General features: G+C 44.0%; 1 pseudogene; it reads right to left on the bottom strand.

Moving 5' to 3' along the window:
• LOC138568902 (vomeronasal type-2 receptor 26-like) overlaps window positions 1-18,203 on the bottom strand; it is a 126,649-nt pseudogene that overhangs the window by 38,837 nt on the left and 69,609 nt on the right.

Raw genomic sequence — 18,203 nt, 5'->3', positions numbered from 1 at the left:
TTGGATATTACCAGCTCTTTCAGTGTTTCTAGGTGCAGTCCCTGTACCCGACGGTCCTGTTTCTTTTTCTAAAGTTGCAGTGGTTGTTTCACCTCTATTCGAATCATTGTCAGAACTGCTGTTATCGGAAGGTGGTTTGCTGGGTCATGTGGGCCATGTGGGTTGTACTTGATATATATCTGCCCATTTATATACCTTGTGGTTCAAATAATCATATGTATTGCATCGAAGCTTGCAAATTTGTCTTGATTCTAGGTCTGCAGTATACCCCTCTAGACATTTGTTAATATTTGCTGGAATATCTACGAAGATTTTGGCATCAGTCAGTGCTGTCATCTCTACCTTTAGCTCATCAATTTCCTTTGCCAGTGTTGTTAAGTGAATAGAAGGATCCTTGATCATTAGCAATATTAAATCAAGTGAACACTTGTTTAAAATGTGTTCCCACATCCTTACAAATTCTTTGTTTTCCTTACATAATGTTGGTCTCAGTGGGATTCAGAGTCAACGCAGTATGATTTGAGCCTCATAATATCTGCCTAGAGTAACTGCGTGTAGCTTTCTATTGATTGATTTCCGGATCATGTATTCCAATTGATTGATCCATTTTTGAGGATCAATGTTTTGGGTAGTCAAGGATGTTTCTTTGATCAAGCCCAGAATCTCGTTTGCTTCATTGGTAGTAAAACCAAGTGTCATAGCTCGAAGTTCAGTGAGGTTCGCTATCTCTTCGTATGACATGTGAACATGCCTCCCCTCAGAAAATGCACGGAAGCGCTAGAGAGTTTATCTGGATAGATGGGTGGGCACCGCTTGGTATTGGATATCATGATCATTGGTTTTCCTAATGTTGTTTCTTTTATATAGATTTTGCGTGGGGTGCAGCCCACTGTCAAGTGCCACCGTGCCGGGCACCATACATTTATGCAAAAGAAAGAGACCAAGGTTTACCAGCCTTCGGTGTGGGCTGCACCCCCTATTGCCCATGAGGGGTTAGTTTACTTAAATAAAAGCTCACATTTTTTCGATACGCAAAGTTCTTCAGGTCCCAAAGATTTGATCATTCACTCTCGTAGTAGTCAAAAAAATATTGAATTCCATCGGTTGGTTTCAAATGAATAGCAAATCCAAGAATAGGACCATGCATTTCAGACCTTCGGTCCTTCGTCTGGGCCTCGTACCCTCGTTTGTCACAAATAATCCTTGTGTTCAATCAGCCCAATCATAGTGTCAAAAATAGTCATATCATTACATCAGGCCACTGTCACTTATAGTGACACATAATTGTTGGTCACACAACATTTGCATAATAAATTTACAGGGCACCCACCAAGTAGCACAAGACACACATTCACATGGAACATAAATGACACAAGATAACAGAGTCAATGTTGCGTTTTTCATCAATATACATGGTTGCATGCACAAAAATCTTGTTTGACTTACATGTCATCATGGCTTAGCTGAAGTGTGTATTTCTAAGTACAATTCGAATTATCAGTTAAATCGTAATATTAAAATTGTACTGCTAATGTGTAGTATCGGCCCCCACCCAAAGCGTAGGATTTGTTTCAGTACTTTTCGGTACTGTGTCACGATCACCTGTGCCATAGAGGAATCTTGATTGGCAAGAACAATTCTGCCATGCTTACAGTGAAAGGCGTGATGGCCTTTGGCCCGGTATATATTGCATAAACGACCATTTGTGAGCCCATTGTGAGCATTTTTCGTATGTTGCAGGTGAGTATGAGACCCGGTGTGCCACGGTGCAGTTGTACACGAACCTGTAGTTCAATAGTAGTGGCTATCTGCCGTTTTTCTGTATAAGTGTTTTAAGTAAGAGGTCGGATCCCCCTGTAGTTTTTTGTAATTGCTTGAGTCGCTCAAAAGTCTATGATATAATTTAATGTAATCCTTTATATTGTGTATTAGAATGGCCCCACCTTTGTCTGCACTTCTGATAACTATTTCTCTATTAGTCCCCTGATTTCTAAGGCAGGCTATTTGTTTTAGTCAAAATGTGCCAAATGTTCCTTTTTTGTGTATCCAGTTTTTGACATCCTGCAGTACCTTTTTATAAAATTGCAAGGATTCCTTTGATGGATTATTTTAGTCTGAGGTTTCTAATAAATCTCTGAAATTCCACCCTAAATACAAATGGATCTTGGGTTTTGGTGGCCCAAAATCTAATCCTAAATTCAATGTCTGTTTAGTGAGATCCGCAATCCCACCTGATGTGGAGTGCTGAGGGGCAACAGTGTCTCCCATTATTCACCGCTTTTTTGGTTACTTTGACAAGTAAATTTTTTCAGGCTGGTGCCCGTATACCTTTTAGATTACTTTCTGTAACATTTATTGCAGGCTGTCATTGCGAATAAGATAGGAGAAACTGTGGTCACCATTGACCCACATTGGTGGCTGTACTTTTGTAAGCCCTGAACAAGATGGCTTGTCCTATTGTAGGTCTTCTTCCACCTACCCGGTGGGGAGAGGTTCCTCTAGTTCTTTTGTCTGTGCCAGGCTACCCTTGGAAAACCTGAATACTGACTTTGAGTGAGTGGAAGGACAGGAAGTGGGGAGAGTCAAACAAACCCCCCCAGTCCTTTGTCCTATAGGGTGCTTGATAGAAACCAGTTCTGACTGGGAGAAAGGCTATCCCCATTGAACTGCAATCCCCATGTTTTGAATGTTGCATGGGGTGTGGATTGATGGGCTCAGCCAGTGTTCTTGCACACATTCCAGGGTCCTGTACCAGAAACTCAGAGTCGAACACATGAACACTGGAACAGAAGAATAACAGAGTAACCGCTGGTGGGCATAACCAGTCCCAAGACAAACTGCATTTTGTGCCCCCCCCCCAGGAATAGCTGTGACCTCCACGGCCAGCAATTCACCAATAACCCGGGTCCTGTGCCACTGTGCGGTGCATCATCACCTGAAGAATGAATTTCCTTGGAACTTTGGGAGTACCCTTCTTAAACTGCAGAGACTCGAGCCAGCTCCCAAAAGTCCCCACACATGAGACGAAGGTGAGAAAAGGAAAAGAGTCTACTGTTGTGATATTCCTTCCTTCGTCCGAAGCTGGAGAAGACGCAAACAAGCCAGAGCCATGAAGAACCTTTGCTGGACCTCCGTTGCACAAGCGCTGTTGCCAGATCCACTGAAGACCCCTTCTTCGGTCTTCAAGAGCAAGAAACCTGTGACTGGGTCTGCTATCACCGCTGAAACCATACTGCAGCAATGGTTTCTTCATTTCTAGGTACTGTCCTGCTCCTTGTAAAACATACCCAGAGCTTTGCTTGCTGATCCAGTATCCCTGGGGGCTGCAGATAGCTGTATTTTGCACCCCTCAGAGGTCCCATAGAGATGCATTGGTGTGGGCAACTCATTGTACTCTAATCCTGCCTTAGGACCCTGGTCCTTGGTGCAACCATAGCAGGGAACATCCGAACTCCCCTACTTAGAACTTAAAACTAACTTTACCTACATGCAAACCCAGAAGAGATCCTGATGGACTCTGTGACTTTTGAACTTGTATACTCTTTTCTGCCTATATTGCTCAACCCCTAGCCTCTTGTGGCATAATGCACTTCTGAACATTGTGAGATAGGGTAGGACTCTTTAAGAAAGGCTGGAACAAAGTTATTGGAAGTTTAAATAAGTTGGAAAAGCGTGCATGTATGTTTCAGATGGATTTATAGGACATATGTTACTGTTTAAGTTATTCTGAAAGTTACTACAGTTGGAAAAGCGTGCATGTATGTTTCAGATGGATTTATAGGACATATGTTACTGTATAAGTTATTCTGAAAGTTACTACAACTATGGCCTATTACCTTAAGAATCTTGCAATTCTGTTCTTCATGTGTTCCTGTGTTGTAGTACTTACATACCTAGGGAATATTTAACAGTCTGACTTATTGTATATAATAAATGACTGTTTTCACATAACCTTTAAGTGTATCAGTGTTTCCTTGATTTAGTGTATATTCAGAGCTCTTTGTACCTTCCTATAACTCTCCTCCTTCCTAGACTAAGGTTGGCGCTCAGCCATTCTACCAAATCTCTGTCTGGTTCAGGCCAAACCTGAGAGTTGGAGCCCTGTACATCTAAGGTGGGCTTTTCTAAGTTCTGTCAAACACAGTAACTTGTGTACAAGTCCCTAAAAATCCCAATGCATACAGGAGCTTTTCCCTCAATGCCCTGCCTCCAGTATTGATGAGCACTCTTGCGGTCTTAATGTATTAAGGTCCCTTGTCATCAAGTCCCAGCATGCAGTGTTGAAGGGTACTTGCAGGGTCTCAATGTATTTAGAGACTTTGCTATCAAGTCCTGTCATGCAGTGTTGAAGGGTAGTTGCAGGGTCTCAACGTATTTAAAGACTTTGCCATCAAGTCCTGGCATGCAGTGTTGAAGAGGAGTTGCAGGGTCTCAATGTATTTAGAGACTTTGCCCTCAAGTACCGGCATGCAGTGTTGAAGGATAGTTGCAGGGTCTCAATGTATTTAGAGACTTTTCCCTCAAGTACCGGCATGCAGTGTTGAAGGGTAGTTGCAGGGTCTCAATGTATTTAGAGACTTTGCCCTCAAGTCCCAGCATTCAGTGTTGAAGCGTAGTTGCAGGGTCTCAATGTATTTAGAGACTTTGCCATCAAGTCCCAGCATGCAGTATTGAACGGTACTAATGCGGTCTCAATGTATTACAGACTTTGTAATCAAGTCCTGGCATGCAGTGTTGAAGGGTAGTTGCAGGGTCTTAATGTATTTAGAAACTTTGCCATCAAGTCATGGCATGCAGCGTTGAAGGGTAGTTGCAGGGACTCAACATATTTAGATACTTTTCCATCAAGTCCTGGCATACAGTGTTGAAGGGTAGTTGCAGGGGGTCTCAATATATCTTGAGATTTTACCCTGTAGTCCTAGCATGCAGTGTTGAAGGGTACTAATGGGGTCTCAATGTATTTGGAGACTTTGACATTGAGTCTTGGCATGCAGTTGTGAAGGGTAGTTGCAGGGTCTCAATGTATTTAGAGACTTTGCCATCAAGTCCTGGCATGCAGTGTTGAGGGGTAGTTGCAGGGTCTCCGTGTATTTGGAGACTTTTCCCTCAAGTCCTGGCATGCTGTGTTGAAGAGTACTGACAGGGCCTCAATGTATTTAGAGATTTTGCCCTCAAGTCCTGGCATTCAGTGTTGAATGGTAGTTGCAGGGTCTCGAGACTTTGCCATCAAGTCCAGGGGGGCAGTGTGGAAGGGTAGTTGCCGGGTCTCAATGTATTTAGAGACTTTGCCATCAAGTCCTGCCATGCAGTGTTGAAGGGTAGTTGCAGGGTCTAAATGTATTTAGAGACTTTGCCATCAAGTCCCAGCATGCAGTGTTGAAGGGTAGTTGCAGGGTCTCAATGTATTTAGTGACTTTGCTATCAAGTCCTGGCATGCAACGTTGAGGGGTAGTTGCAGGTTATCAATGTATTTGGAGACTTTGCCATCAAGTCCTGGCATGTAGTGTTGAAGGGTAGTTGCAGGGACTCAGTGGGCCTCATTACGTACCGCCACATTACGAGGTCCCCTCGCGGGACACGTAAGCACGCCTGGCAAAACCAGGCGTGCATACCGGGTCCCGCGAGGGGAAGAGGGAGCAAACAACGGGCCATCTCGTAATGGCCCGTTGTTTACTCCCTCTCCCATTCCCATTCAGCCCTATGGGGGCTGAAATGGGAATGGGGATGAACCGTGTCCGTGTCCTCGAGTGAGGAATTACTGGGCCATCCGAACTCGGAATGGTCCGTTAAGTCCTCATTCCGAGGACACGGACACGGATGCGGTTTTGCCGGCAGCCATGCCGCCAATAGCGGCATGGCTACCGGCATACCTCATAATGAGGCCCAATGTATTTAGAGATTTTACCCTCTAGTCCTAGCATGCAGTATTGAATGGTACTAATGGGGTCTCAATGTATTTAGAGACTTTGCAATCAAGTCCTGGCATGCAGCGTTGAGGGGTAGTTACAGGGTCTCAATGTATTTAGAGACTTTGCTATCACGTCCTGGCATGCAGTGTTGAAGGGTACAAATGGGGTCTCAACATATTTAGTGATTTTACCCTCTGGTCCTAGCATGCATTGTTGAAGGGTACTAATGGGGTCTCAACGTATTTAGTGATTTTACCCTCTGGTCCTAGCATGCAGTGTTGAAAAGTACTAATGGGGTCTCAACGTATTTAGTGATTTTACCCTCTGGTCCTAGCATGCAGTGTTGAAGGGTACTAATAGGGTCTCATTGTATTTAGAGACTTTGCCATCAAGTCCTGGCACGCAGTGTTGAAGGGTAGTTGCAGGGTCTCAATGTATTTAGAGACTTTGCCATCATGTCCTGGCATGCAGTGTTGAAGGGTAGTTGCAGGGTCTCAATGTATTTAGAGACTTTGCCATCAAGTCCTGGCATGCAGTGTTGAAGGGTAGTTGCAGGGTCTCAATGTATTTAGAGACTTTGGCATCAAGTCCTGGCATGCAGTGTTGAGGGGTAGTTGCAGGGTCTACGTTTTTATTGGAGACTTTGCCATCAAGTCCCAGCATGCAGTGTTGAAGGGTACTAACGGGGTCTCAATGTATTTAGAGACTTTGCCATCAAGTCGTAGCATGCAGTTTTGATGGGTAGTTGCAGGGTATCAATATATTTAGAGACTTTACCATCAAATCCTGGCATGCAGTTTTGAAGGGTAGTTGCAGGGTCTCAATGTTTTTAGAGACTTTTCCCTCAAGTCCTGGCTTGCAGTGTTGAAGGGTAGTTGCAGGGTCTCAATGTATTTAGAGACGTTGCCCTGAAGTCCTGGCATGCAGTGTTCAAATGTACTAATGGGGTCTCAATGTATTTAGAGACTTTGCCAACAAGTCCAAGCTTGTAGTGTTGAAGGGTAGTTGCAGGGTCTCAATGTACTTAGAGACTTTCCCTCATGTCCCGTCATTCAGTCTTGATAGGTAGTCACAGGGTCTCAATGTATTTAGAGACTCCCCCTATTTGGGTTTGTGAGACCCAGAGATCGGCTCATAACTCCTCCTCACTGTCCTCTCAGGATTCATGAAATGACTCGGTTTTTCAGACAGTTGAAATCATGCAAGAAGCGCATCTTTCGCAGCTACAGCCTCTCAAGTAGAAAATAATATAATGGCAGCACTATATATCTCACTAGGGCCGTTTGCAAAACTATATGAGTCCTTAAATGATTTACTTAAAGACCAGGCAACTCTTATTGCGATGGTACATTCAAAGATGATATACTTGGAAATCTGTGTAATTAATGTACACAGCCAGCTGGATAAAGAGGCGGAAACTTCAATTACATGGCAACACAGACAGTGTGATTTAGCAAGAAGAGAATAATTTGATAAAAATACCTTGATGGCTGCTTTATTGGAAGATTGCACATGGATGAGGGCTCACTATAAGTCAACCTATGTGGGGAATGAAGGGCCCCCAAAATAAGCAGATCAAATCCAACATACTCACAGTAAACCGATTGAATCCGAGGTCAGTTTGGGAAATACTCAAACCAATGAACGTGGGCCTTGTTTATTGGTAGAGGCAGAAACGTCTGATTTGGTGATTCAGATGAGCATGGATTCTGATCCTAAAGAGACATTGCTTGTAACTGAATAATATTGAGGTACAATGTCCTATGACAAAAGTTTGTACATCTAAAGAGAGTGATAAATCTTCAATTGACCCACCTAAGAGTACCAAAAATACTCCTATTATGTCATTTTTGCGATGTCTGTGAAACAGAAGAGAAGCATCTTGGCTGAACCAAAGTTCAAGGAAGGCTCCCAGCAAAATAGAAGTCAAAAATTGTTCTAGTGACCTATTGTCCCAAGACTAATGAATCAAGGGCATTCCTGAGGAACTTAAGGATGCTGCCTTAAAGTCACCAAGGACTCAGAATCAATGTTCCCGCAGAGAGATACAAAGGGTTGGAAATACCCCGATAAACAATGGCTGGCCAACACTGATTCGATGGAACTGGGCGGGAATCAGTATCTGACCCTACTTGAGGATTATGATCTGAGTGATTTGCTGGATGTGATTATTAATGATGAAGCGACTGACACGTTAGAAGATCTGGGATCGAGGGACCCCAACATTGTCGGACCCAGGTAGAAATTGTTGGGAGCTAAAGATGCAGTTTTGGGTACCACAACCAAAGTGCTGGGAAGTGAGTGAGATGAAAAGCACCTGCATACCTTGTGCTTTCGGACACTAGAAGAAAAGAGAGTGGCCTTTTGACAGGCATGCAAATTATTGAGAAAAGCAAGGTATATACCTCAAGTCAAACGCTGTCATTGATAACTTCAACCAAAGACTATCCAAGGCATCTAACAGATAATTTAATTATTTTGGAAAGATTGTTCCCAATGGATGATATTCTAATTCTTAATCGAACAAATTTGTTGAAGTTGCTGCATCACATTCCGATATTGAGATACAATCATTCAGAGGATATTCGTGTGGTGCAATTTGTGGATGAGAGTTGCATGGACTGTGTAATCCTCCATCCAAGTCTGTGCTATGAAGTCGAAACTCATGAAAGAGGGGCAGGGCCTGCTTCCCTTGGGATTTGATCTGAGCGCTCATATTGAGGGGAATATGAAAATGGATGATGCCCCGTCTTGCTCGGCGTCTGGCCATCGGCTGTGGACGTGACGTCAGGCGTCGTATAAATACCACACCACTACGCCCCAACCTCAGTTCCTTTTTTCTGTGCGTTAACACGCTGCTTGGGAACACCAAGTCTTTAACTCACTTGACGTTTTCGTAAGAAAACGTGAACTTTTTTTCAAATTGTCGACTGAAGATGTTGGTCACTCGTATATCGGGTTTCAAACGGTGTTATGATTGTGTCACCAAGATGTCCATCACTGACCCACACTAGTTGTGTCTCGGGTGCCTCAGCACAGGTCACGGGACTGACGGGTGTCCGTTGCGCACCAAAATGCAACTCAAATCCCTATGCGATCGAGCTGCAAAACTCACTCTGGGTTGACTGTCTTCAAAATCTCTTGAACATTTCATGGTTTGGTCTTCGGAGGCCGAAACTGAGGGTCACACCGCTGATAAGGTACATAGGCGCAACAAGAAACTGGCCTATTCAAGGAGGCACTCTTCCTTGTCCTTGTCCCGGAAGAAGAAAAAGCGTAATCGCCACCGCTGGATAAAGGTAAGCCATCGGCTGGGCCTACCATGCGGCAAGAGTGGGAGGATTCAAAAACCTTGATGCTTGAAATGCTGCAATTGGCGCCGCTAAACCCCCCACACAGCATGCTTTGGAGCCAAGAGCGGTGCTTGAAATACCTGACCCCTTGTGTGCCTCGGTAGCAACAATGTCGGTGCAATTAATCTTTTGACACCGAAAGAGATCCAATGGTGGCAGACAAACCCAGCGCATCCAAGGATGTCGACGCTACGCGTCTACATCCGGATCGACACCAACATCCACCATATTGTCACCTAGAGACAAACCCTCGATGTTGACAGTTGTCAAGAAAACATTCACCCCTTAAACCTGGGATGAAAGTTTCAATACTGTGGCAGGTATCTTCGGCAGTAATGACGCCGATGACCATGGGGATGCAAATCCTATTTACTTAAGTTCTGGAGGGGTAAATTATTTTGATAACCAGAATCAGCTTTTACAACTGGCTCAAGGCCTTCAGGATGTCAGCGGTCTGGACACGTCCCCAGAACTCGAATTTCAACAATCCCAGCCCTATTTTCATAATATTTCTAAATTAAGGACTTTAGTAGAATGGGGTATTGACACCCTGGGATTGCATTCAACCGTGGGGTTTGTAAAAAACCTAATCCTAAATTCAACAGACATTGAATTTAGGATTAGGTTTTGGGCCACCAAAACCCGAGATACATTTATATTTAGGGTGGAAATTCAGAGATTTATTAGAAACCTCAGACTAAAATAATTCTTTAGAGATGCCCCTGAGGAAACAGATGCCCACTACATGGCTTAGAAGACCATCAAAGCAATCCCTGCAATTTTACAAAAAGGTACTACAGGATGTCGACAACTGGAGACACAAAAAAGGAACATTTGGCACAAATTGAATAAAACAAATAGCATGCTTAGAAATCTGGGGACTAATAGAGATGTATAACCTTACAGACATTTTAGATGAAGGCCTCACCACAGAACGTAATATGCCCTTAAACTCGGCCATTGCCGATCCTTTCAACATTATGTGGCAAAACCCTTGCTCCATTCCTACCATTAGCTCCAACATTTCTGGGAAATACAGGCCGGCTAGAGGAGACCCTTCAACCTCTCCCCTCACCCTTCCCCAGAGAGGCTTGTTATGCAGGTGGCTACTGTCTCTTCTACACCTGCATGTTCTACGTCCACACTTCCTCCCGACATGGAAGAAAAAAAAGTAGATGCCCTAGCAAAGAAAGAATGCACTTCAGGTAGCCTGGCACTAAAAGCTACACATGTTGCAAGCAGTTTTGCCAAGTACTCCTTCGGTCTATGGACAGCAGTTGAAAACGCTGCTCAGTTTGTCCAAGAAGGAGAAATGCACGAGGGCTTCCTATAGCTAGTAGAGGATGGGAAAGAGGTGGACAGACAGGCGTTGCAAACAGGCCTGGACATCACTGACTCTGTGAGGCAATCTATGCCATCAGCCATAACACTAATAAGACAGCCATATTTAAAAACCTCTGTTTTTTTGCCCAATGTCCAAGTCAAGCTTCTGTACATGCCCTTCGAGGGTGATCTTCTATTCGTTCAGAAAGCTGACAATTCCTTAAAAAATATTTAAAGAATCCAAAACTGCTGCTAAGTCCTTAGGCCTAGCTGAGCAGCTGGCCAAACCTGCATTTAGCTTCACTTCAAGGGCACAGGGCTACAGGAGATAGGCTCCTTATGGCAGGAGAGCAGAGCTCCCACTGGCCTGTCCAGGGCAGAAGCATTACTTGTGCTCCAGAATGGGCATAGGGACTTCTAGAGGTTAACAGCAGTGGGGACGACCCATCCTCTGAAACATCTTTGATTTTCCCCTCTCACAGGGCACCTGTTGAAGGATGGTTGACAGAGCATTTTCTCCATTGTCAGGGAACACTTTCTGATGCCTGCCTGTGCCCTTCAGCTCATTCAGTGGGGTTATTGTCTCCCATTTGTAAGAAAAGCAACGGCTCCCACCCCCAATCCAACCGGGACAGAAGCTCCAGGAAGAACTGAGAGCTCTGTTGTTGAAGGGTGCCATGGAAGAGTACCTCTCGAGCAGAGAAGATCGGGTTGGTATTCCCGGTATTTCATGATACCCATGAAGGGAGAAGGTCTCTGTCCCATTCTGGACCTCAGAGCCTTGAACAAGTTACTGAGGAAAGTCAAATTCAGGATGGCAACGTTGAGAGAGATTCTTCACACTCTTGAAGTACAGGACAGGCTGGTGTTGATAGACCTACAGGATGCTTATTTCCATGTGCCAATCCATCGAAAGCACAGGAAGTTCTTATGTTGCACCATAGGAGATATGCACTATCAGTTCAAGGTGCTTCCCATTGGTCTGACCTCCTCCCCAAGGGTCTTCACAAAGCTCATGGCGGTAGTTGTGGCTCACCTCAGGTGATGCGGCTCCACGTGTTTCCTTATCTGGACGACTGGTTGATCCGAGGGAAGTCTGCAGGTCATGCTGCTGCACAAGCTGGGTTTCTACCTAAATTTAAAGAAGTCCCAAATAACATCAGTCCAGAGGCTCCAGTTCATCAGAACAGTCATAAACACTCGGTGGGAAAGCCTTCCCTCCTGATGAGAGAGTAGTCAGCTTGACACAAATGGTTGACTTTTTCCGGAACCATGCCCCTCTACCAGTGGCTTCCTTGAGCCACCTAATAGGCCTCATGATCTCCTGCATTTTTCTAGTGCCAGAGGCCAGGTTGCACTTGAGATCCCTACAATGGCTCCTGAGTGATCAGTGATCTAAGTACCTTGGCTCTCTCTCGGATCCCCTCAGGGTCGGCAATAAGCAAATGAAGATATGGAACTAGGCCATGATTCAACTAGGTCACTTAATGGAAAATATTTGCCATCAACAGTTACTGTTAACTGTTCAAAAGATCGATGTGAGTCATTAGTAAAGGCCGGAGGCCATCAGGTGTGGCAAATCAAGATTGGTCATGGCTGGTGACTTCCCTGGCCGCACCTTGAGTCATCTAAGGACAGGAATGTGACAGGGTCTATGAATAGGGTCTTGGAACTCTCGAGGCTTTGCTCAATTTTTTAATAATGAGGATCTTGGCTTGGGTATGTATGACATTGTATGCCTACAAGAGACATGGTTAAGGTTTAAACCAATATGTGATGGCTCTGGAGTGTATTTGAACCCTTCCCAAAAAGGTCAGGCTGGAAAACCTTACTCGGGCCTGCTGCCACTTATAAGGAGGGGAAGGGGGTTTGTGCTGAAAGAAAAATTAGAACCAATCCTTATTTCCCATATTTTGATTTTAGAGAGAAGGGCTAACGGTGGGGAGGGATAGACTCTCCTTGTGGTATGTAGTTCTTATTGGAATGTGGCTAAGTGTAAAGAAAACTTGTTTATTGACTCTGTTATGGCCGGATCGATGAGATATATGCAAGTTTGGAGAATCCACATATCATTATTTGTGGGGATCTACATTTGAAATGTCTAGATGCACAGGGGAATGTATTGAATGATAATGTATTGGAAAAGAGAGCAGCTTTATGGCTCCAGGAAACAGCTGACCGGGGTTTACATATGTTAAACGGACAAACCAAGGGAGATATTCCTGGAGCTTGGACTTGATCTAGGGGAGCACAGAGAGCCTGCCTGGAGTATTGTATTGTCTCTGCTAATGTTCTATAATTGATAGGTTCATGAAACCTATGGAAATTATTAAATCATGACAGAAGATTTCAATCGTCATTATTAGGTAACCAAGTCTCTGAGCAAGGATGGACAGACTTGTTTACATTGATAATACCCATGGAGTACTGCAGATATATATGTTCTGCTAAAAGATGCTTTTTAATATTTGATAAGGAGGATATTGAGACTCTAATTGGAAAATTGAGTTTGTTGCGGCCCTCTGGACCGGGTGGACTTACTAATGCCATGCTAAAAAAAGCTATTGGCTCTTGGACCAAATGTATTGTCAGGTTGTTTAACCAGGTGATGGAGGCCAGACCGGTCCCAGATTCATGGAAAACTGTTCTGATTGTCCCACTGTTCAAGAAGAATGATAGGGAGGATCTGACAAACTATTGCCCCATCACCATTCTGAATACCTTAGGGAAAATGTTTGCATCTGTACTACTGCGAGACTTGAATGCATGGGCAATTACATGTGGTTGTTTGGACCCACATCAAACCGGATTTGTTAAGGTGGTGGGCACTACCCTAAACCTGTTCCTGCTTAAGAACAAGGCTAAGATCTATTTGGCTTTTATTGACCTGGAGCAAGAGTTTGACAGCCTGAGTTGGTAGAGGTCATGGGATAAGCTTCTTGAATGGGATTGTCTTCATGATATGGGGGAGGCTTTTAAAGCTTTATATTCTGGGACCTCTATACATGTTAGATTAACATGTCCTGGTCATCTCTTGGGAAACATCAATGCGCCTGGTGTGTTAAAATCGGGATGCCCCAGCATTGTGTTATCTATATATCTCTGACATGGGGGAGTCCCAGCATTTGATAAAATATTTACCCCTGAAATTGAATGGTTGTGCTAACCCTTGAATCTTATACACAGATGATTTGGTATTTATTGGCCAAACCCCTGTAGGGCATCGCCGTAGGCTAAATTGATTCATAGCCTACATTTCCAAGAATTAGGTGAAAGTTAAATTTAATTTTGTCAGCAGCACAAGAGAGGGATAAGCATGATAACAATTGGGTGATGGGTAAAGAAGAATTATTGATGGTGGATACGTTCACATATTTGAATGTGTTGGTAAATATACATATACATGGGCATGCTATATAACACTTACATCTAAGGTGAAGAGACTGGCGGCCCAGCGGGTGGCCCTACACACGCATTATGGGAAATACACAGTACTCCCACTTCTAACTTTTTATAAACAAAAGTTTGTACACATTTTAACTTATATTGCATTGGCAATATTAAATCTCCCCTAGCAAACATTGGGGATTCTGGAGGGATTCTTCTGGAGGAGGGTTTTGAGACTTCCCAAATATCTGTCTGTTGCCTCGATTAGATTTAAATTGAGCCTACATCTTTGCAATCCATTATTCTGTGGAAGTCGAACTCTCACCTTGGAAAGTGTCTGGCCTCACATTATCTTCCTCCTTTTGAGATTTTGAGGAATGTGAACAATGCGAAACCAGACTGTCTTCTGAAAAAATGGCTAAGGAAATGTAGTGCTTGTTTAAATGCTTGTGAAATTACAGTTGAGAGGCTGATGGTGAACATGCAAATGGCTAAAAACACATTATGAGCTCAAGATTGGATAGATACACTGGCTATTAGAAAAAAATCAACTTATTGCTACAATGACTCTGGGAAAGGAGAACGATTGATTAGGTCTGGTATCTTTTAACAGTAGCTTAGTACTGTGTGTTGAGGTCTGTGCGTCGGTATTAGGGTCTGTTGGAATTAGGCCTTGGTCAGGTGTTGTTGAAAGAACCATATTTTGACATATTGGCCATGTGACTGATGCGATTCCATTAACTGACATTTGCCGAATTCAGAAGTGATTGATTATAGGACATGGATCAGTAGGTGAGGAATGAGTTGAAAATATCAGCACCTGGACAAATACCTTCTTAAACATGTATTCATGTTCTCATTTTTGAGTCCACCCCAAAAGCATATTCCCCAGGACACAGGAGCTGAATTTTCCACTTGTTCATATTAGTCAGTGTATGGAATGTTCTCACCTACCACTTAAGTGGGTAATTTCTCCATCAGGGCATGGGGTGCAGTCATAGCAGCAGATTGGCCGATACTTCTGAAGGACCTTACGGTATCCAGGAGGACAGCTCTCACTGCACACAGAGCGAGGAATCTGAGGAGAGAAGATGAAGGACACAAGTGATGATAAACACAGAGGGAGTGGTCTGTGCGGGAGGATGGAGGACACAGCTGATAATAACACAGAGCAGTGGTCTGAGGAGCAAGCAACGAAATCATCAGGAGATGCTAACAGAAAGCAAAACTTATTCACATATGTTTTGCTTTCTCACAGAAAGGATGGAGGTCTCAGGTGATAATAATACCGTGAGGGGTCTGAGGAGGAAAATATAAAGAACATGTGGTAATAACACAGAGTAAGGAATCAGTGGAAGGGGAAATGGGGAATCATCAGATAATGACATGGAGCAAGGAATCTGAGGAGGGGAAGATGGCAGACACGGCTGATAATCACACAGAGCAGTGGTCTGAGGAGCAAGCAATGGGTTAATCAGTTGATGGTATCATCCGGAGGAAAGGATGGAGGACTCGGGTGATAACACAGAGTGTGGGATCTGCACAGAAGATTGAGAAGATAGATGGTAAAAACATACAGCAAAGGGATTGAGGAGGATACAATGGAGGACAAAGGTAATGATACCTAGAGTGTGTGGTCTGAGGAGGAAGGGATGGAGGACACGGATGCATATAATGCAGAGAAGATAAGGGACCCAGGTGATAATAACAATGAGCTAATGGTATGGGCTGGAGGTCTGGAGGATAAAACTCATAATACCACAGTGGGTGGGGTCGTACAAGGTGAAGATGGAAGGAAATGTTTCTAACACACCGAGAAGTCTGAACAGGGGGTGGACGCATTTGATACCACAGTGGTGGGTGTCCAAAAAGGTGTCAAGACACAGGTGATCATACAGTGAGGGTCCTGAGGTGGGTGACACAGGTCATGATACAGCGAGAGTGAGAGACACCGGACAAAATTACTTTGACAACAAGGACATGGAACAACAGACAAGAGAAAGTTGGACTTTATTTCCCCTACTGTTATTTCCTATGTTAATGGTTTCCTGCACTTGACTAGAAAAACATTAAATGTTGGTATTAAACCATCTCCTACAGTAAATCTATTGGGTAAGGTTGTCAGGTCTCGGATGTGTGGATATAGCAGAGATTCTTTAACAGCTCCTTATGGAAAAATGAGCAGTGCCCAAGACCTAAGCCCTTCTTGGAATGGTCAGGACTTCTTCCCTGATGGAAACCAACAAAGATCCAAGTGAAAAAGAGTGATTCTCGACAACAAGGTGTAAGCACAGGTGTCCATCTTCTCAAGGTACTTAAGTTCCAGAGGATGCCCCTACTCGGACACTCTACTCCAATTGTCTCTTCTCTCCTCTTGTATAATTTGTGCTATTTAAGTGTATACAGCCAACTCATGTGAAAACGTAAGTAGTTGAGTCAACATTCCACAGTGGCAACAAACAGATTTACTCCTCTAGGATTATCTCAACAGGTTCCTGAGGGAGCTCCCATCCTTAGTGTCCTGGCTTGCCACCACTGCAACATCTCTCTACAACTACACTTCTCCTGCTTCACCTCAATGATACATTGCATGCTTGTTCCTCCTACCACTCTGTGTGCAACACCATCAAATTGGGGTTTCAACCCTTCCTCTTGCCTTTAGAATAACATTCCCTCTTAAACCTGCCTACTAGTCACCACCTTTCTAGCATCATGTTCCTTCTCCTGGCGATCCACTCCAACCTCCTGCAAAGGACAAACCTCCTCCTGACATTCTACTATCACACCCATCTGATATTCTCCAACCTCTTGCATATGACTAACCTCCTCCTGCCATTCTACTATCACACCCATCTGATATTCTGCAACCTCCTGTTTGTTTGTTTATTTTATTTATATAGTGCTCCAGACCCTGGAGTAAAAGGGCACTTAGGACAAGTTACAAGGCACAATATATATATATATATATATATATATATATATATATATATATATATATATATATATATATAAATACAGTAGTAAAATAATGTACAGTATATACAGAGACCAACCTCCTCCTTCTGTTCTACTATCACACCCATCTGATATTCTCCAACCTACTTCATATGACCAACCTCCTCCTTCTGTTCTACTATCACAACCAACTAATATTCTCCAACCTCCTCATATGACAAATGTTAGGGAGAATTCTCTGTTTAGGCTGAATTTCCTAACCCAGTGAGTCCCCCAGCAGCTTTGCTGGATTTCTGGAGTTTGTTTTTTTCCATCCTGCCAAGAGTGAGACTCTTTTCTCCCACTCTTGGACATGTATGTGTGTAATTCCTTTGAAATGTCAATGTGTTCGATGGGCTATGGGGTCTTTTACTCCATAGGGTCTCATATGTTTTTCTATGTGTGTTACACCGCACCCTACGTGCTGTAACACGGGGGCGCCCTAGCGGGTCCCCCACCATAGACTCCATACCCGGGGACTGACTACTGTCTCCCCGGGCATGTAAAGTCACCATTGGCTTTACTAGACCTAAATTTACTAACAGGACTATTACAAACCATCTTATTGTGGAGGTACTAGTAGGGGTAATTCGATTACTCCTGGACCTGTTACTCAAGGGGGCACTGTCCCGTCCCCCCTTGTCGAGTTTTGGCTGGTGGCAGTGGAAACTACTTGTTGTGTTCGACCCCGAGCACAACCCTATGGGATTCATCCCATTGTTGGAGATTGACCCTTTTTTTCTCGTTAATCTCTAACGTACCACCGATCTACTTGTCTTAAATAAGTTTATCGAGTGGTATTTTCTGCCAGAACTCGGTTTGTAAAATGGCGTCTGTGTTCGTCTCTGTGACTCCTAAACCAAAGGTTGAGCCCTTTGTTCCACTTTTGGCAGGCCTCTGTACAGAGACCCTCCAAAGTGGTGCCATTCTGTCTGCGTTTCCACAGGGGTGTGGGAGGGGGTTAGGCACCCTGGACCGAGTTGCCTTGCCAACTCCGGTCGCACTCTGGAGTGATTGGCCCAAGTGGTGAGCGTTCCAGCACACCACTTAGCATGTGTTGATTGACAGCTAGGCTGAATGAATGGGGGTTTTCTGCATAAAAGTAGGGCTTTTGGGACTGGATCTTCAGAAGTCGCCACAGGACCTAAGAATCGATAAGGGTGACGCTGAGCCGACCTGCACGACGACACCTCCGGTGGAGCCCTGCGGAACCGACTCACCACTTCCCGACGACAGA

The sequence above is a fragment of the Ambystoma mexicanum genome, chromosome 2q (genome assembly GCF_040938575.1).
Source record: "Ambystoma mexicanum isolate Mex_15411 chromosome 2q, UKY_AmexF1_1, whole genome shotgun sequence".
Taxonomy (NCBI): Eukaryota; Metazoa; Chordata; class Amphibia; order Caudata; family Ambystomatidae; genus Ambystoma; species Ambystoma mexicanum.
Note: the sequence above shows the minus strand (reverse complement) of the source record. Positions and strands in the feature narration are given on the sequence as shown.